General features: G+C 33.1%; 1 long non-coding RNA gene across 1 annotated transcript; it reads right to left on the bottom strand.

The window, feature by feature from the left end:
- Nucleotides 1–3322: 3322 nt before the first annotated feature.
- Nucleotides 3323–3861, bottom strand: LOC116403569. The gene is made up of 2 exons (XR_004216376.1): nt 3740–3861; nt 3323–3609 (listed from the first exon to the last, which is right to left on the bottom strand). It is a non-coding gene; the product is annotated as an uncharacterized LOC116403569 (long non-coding RNA).
- Nucleotides 3862–4249: the final 388 nt, after the last annotated feature.

Raw genomic sequence — 4249 nt, 5'->3', positions numbered from 1 at the left:
CATGTTGTTCATAGTTTAAGTATAAATCAAATAAGGATTTAAACACATTTTAAAAATCATTTTGATTTTAATTAGAAAACATTGCATAAGAAGAACCACTCACACAGTCACAATAACTAGTTGCTACCCACAAGCTCCCTTGCACTTTCAAACTGAGTTCAAGCTTGTTTAAGATCTCCGAAAAACTTTGGAAGTTCTCTCTATTTTTTCTTAAGTAAGCTCAGGGTAAAAGTAGCTTCAAAAGGATCAAAATTGACCTATTCATAGACTTTTTCGGTGAAGTTTCCTATGTTAGAATGATTACTTCTGAAGACGGCGGGAATTGGTCCAATCTAATGTTAGGATGCCACGTGTCTCTGTCATTTCCTTATTCTGGATTTGGATTGGACATCGAGGTCAAATCAATCGCCAACTTCCATACGTGAAAATGATATCACTAGTTCTCGATGACTTAGGCTCAAAACACATCAACGCACTCTGTGAAGTCACTCTTCACCATGTAGTAGTTCTTATAGCATAGGTCGTCACTTCGTATAAAGTCTTTTCGCATGCGGCAGGCTGTGATTAAGGCCTCATAGTGTCACACTCTCTCTTGGATAACCTACTCTTGATCCAATAGACAACGTGAAGTGAACAGATATAGCCCCCCTTTTGAACGACACCGGCTGACCCTTAACTACTAACCTTTAACAAAAACGCAAACGGAAGCCAATAACATAACTGATAGACAAAGTTGCAATGCAACCCATTCACTGACAAACTTAAACATAAGTTTTATAGACACTTAGCAAACCCGTAATTACATGAAAATAGACTTCGTCTCCAACCAAAGACCCGAGTTTAAGTAACTTGGTCTGCTTTTGGTTTTTTACCATTTAAACTATAGATTTTAGGTCTAGACTAGTTTCACGCTCATTTCAACAAAGACCCAAACTCTTTTGGTTAAGATTTAGTTTACTTTTTTTCATTCTTTGCTCTCAAACCTCTTTTGCAATAAGTATTTTTGAACTAGTTGTTATTTCAGTCGGGTGATAGCACCTATGAAGAGTGATTGGTTGCCATTTTTTTATAAAACTTTATTGTTTATGTTTCATTCAAAACTTTTTCTTCTTTTATATTATCATTAACATTTATGAAACATAGCTGGCGCATCAATAATTCTCATGAAATGCAAGAGTGACAATTATTTGAGATTGTTGCAAATTTTCAACTTAATATAATTACTTACTAAAGAGTTTAGCATTGTTATTGAAGTTTATAAATTCAATTTTCAAGAAGCCTTAAAATGTTTAAGTCAATTACATGGTGTTGAAATGGTATTTGAGCTTGAATATTGCACTGGGATGTTGTTGTTGATGGGTATGGTACTATTTGGTAGCCATATTTGAGGCTGAGTATAAAATGTTTATTTTACTAATAGTAGTTTAGATGTTTCGCTATGCGTTCCATACTGTCCATTTGTGTCGTATTAAGAGTTTGTGGGATACTCGACAATGAGTTGTGTTTACTGTTGGTGTATTGTTGGAGCCATTTTATTATTTATATTCTTAGATTTGTTTAAAGCATGGTATAGATTGATGGTGTGTGAGGGGGAGGATATTGCTGAAAGCATATTTTCCATTTTCTTAAATTGAGTGTGGATACTTATAAATTGACTTTAGTAAATGCATTAATATATTTACGTTTTGGAGTTTGAAATAAGAATGTGTGTGTGTCACTGGGGGAGAGGGTGTATATTTCCCAAATAACTCCATCTCACTGCACTTTCATGAACAAAGCAAGTCTCCATGAAACCCCCACTACTCGAACGCCTAAAGCGACCCATCCATCACGCTCAGAGCATGCAAATCTGCCTTCTGTTGTTCGCTCATCATGCAAGATCTGTTATTCTTTTGTTCCGTTGTTCATTCGCCACGTTTGGATCTATTCATCAAGTGACATAGCATCCAGTCCTCACACACACCTTTAACCTCCAACCACTCTTTCAATAATCGACAGTAGGTATTTTTTTTCTTTAATTTTCGTGTATTTTAGAATTTTCGTTTTGTTATTGCAATTAAGTTTAACAATTAGTTCATGGGCGTTGTATATAATTGGTTTCTTCGTATACTCTAATCCCTCTTTTGTTATGTAATTTGTATCTTTAGTTGGTTGAATTGTGTCTAACATTCGAAAATAATAAGTTTTGTTAGTTCTGCCTGTAGGAGTGTTTGGCCCATGTGAAAATTCAAAATTCAACTATATGTTTTTTCTAATGTCATATGTTTTGAAAAAAATTTCAACCTCTTATCAATTATCATTGATGATGGTTGGAAACAATTGTTTGCCAACTTTATGATCAACCATTGATGATTGATGATGGTCGATTGATGGTCACGACGACTCTTGACCAATCAATTCCATATCGTATATCGTTCGTCCCTTTCGAATTGTCTTGATCGTCGATTATCAATCGTGAGTGATCAATCATCTTGATCGTTGTTGTCCTACAACTTTGTATGTCACTATTGTCGAGGGAACATCATGATCGACAGTGACCAATTCTTATCGTTAATTATTGATTATCGTGCTTGTTAAGAAGCAGTCGTAGTGATGCCAATGACCAATAACCATGACCCTTGGCGACCGATTGTCATGATGAATAGCAACCATATATCCAATCGTCTTAAACATTGGTGATTGTTGACCATCTTAATTCACCATTGAGCAATGACCCTCTCAACGAAGGCCTCTTGCACACTTTTTCATGGGTTTGAATAATAAACATTATTCAAGCTTATGGATTACCTTTTTAAATTCTTGATGATCGTCTTCACCATGAGTTTTCAAATACGCATTTTCTCATTCTTCTATTTTCTTTCGTAAGTTTTTTAACATTTATTATTTAAAAATAGTATCTTAGGCACTGTGTGATTCGACGTCGGGCTTGTTGCTATTGCAATATTTTAGTAGTAATTATAATAGTTCTTGAGTTCGATGAATTACAAACTTTATTTTATTGAAGATGGTTTTGTGGGGGACTACAAATTTTATTATCATTTTTGTATAAATGTTTTGTTCTTATGCGCCATTATAGGTTATTTTAGAAAAAGTTAGTTTTCATTGAAGATACTTAAAAACAATATGGTCGTGAAAGATTTATAGTTGGTTTCATTCTTTAATTAATTTTAACCCTAATATTAGGGTACTTGATACAAAGTCGTAAATTTTGAAATATGTCGTAGGAAAGGTAATCCATGAAAAATATACTTATTTGTTACAAGAATTTTAGCTCATGGAATCTTGTATTCAAGACATCAAATTGTTGTAACACAGTTGAAGATTAGGAAAGATGTGTGATATTATTTAGAAGTTTAAGTGACTAAGTACATTACATAAAATTGAGAAGATGTGAGCATGCAGATCAATTCTTTTGACCACCGCAATCAAAGAAACAATAACAAGCATAGATGGTTTGAGAAGGATTAGTTGGAATGCATTGATGTGAAACAGTATGATGCTTCTCCCAACATTTCTTTCCACAGTCATTGAGATCGCACCCAGTATTATACAAAACGTCTTGACATCTTTGGGCAGCTGAGACGTCTTGAAGCACCAACATCAATGCAACTATATAAAAAACATAAAAAGGTAAATATACAGGTAGACAAATTAGCAATCTAATATGTGTTGTAATGGTTAATTGATTTTGTAACACATGGTAGTATAGTATTTGTGGAGGAAATTAGAGAAAAAGAACCTGCAAAAATAAGAGCAAAGCAGATGATACGGGAAGAAGTCATATTCTTAAGATATGCAAATTTCCAAACTATTGTTTTGTTAAGAGTTAGGGTGATAGAAATTCTATGATTTTCAATGGTTTAAATACTAAAAGTTGCATTAAATCTCTTTAAACTCAAGGACACAATGTACAACCTATAGAACAGATCCTATTCAAATAAGGTCGTAAAAGCTAAATTAAATTGCAACCATGCATTAATCTGTTTCATTTATGTAAAAATAGTAAAGATTTCTATAACTAAACTAAACACCATGCATGAATTTGTTTTCATTTGGGAAAAATAGTAATGATTTTAACAACTTCCATACGTTATATGAATTAAATGTCAAAGTTTAGTTTGGAAAGTTTTACTATTTCAAAATATTGGTTGATTTTTTAAACTCGGTTTTACATATGTATTTGTACGTATTTTGGCTTAAATAATATGAAACTTCTAATTTCGTGATGTTCCTTTCTAAATATTCCAAG

The sequence above is a fragment of the Cucumis sativus genome, chromosome 4 (genome assembly GCF_000004075.3).
Source record: "Cucumis sativus cultivar 9930 chromosome 4, Cucumber_9930_V3, whole genome shotgun sequence".
Lineage (NCBI taxonomy): Eukaryota > Viridiplantae > Streptophyta > Magnoliopsida > Cucurbitales > Cucurbitaceae > Cucumis > Cucumis sativus.
The sequence above is the reverse complement of the archived record's forward strand: the minus strand, read 5'-3'. Positions and strand labels throughout refer to the sequence as shown.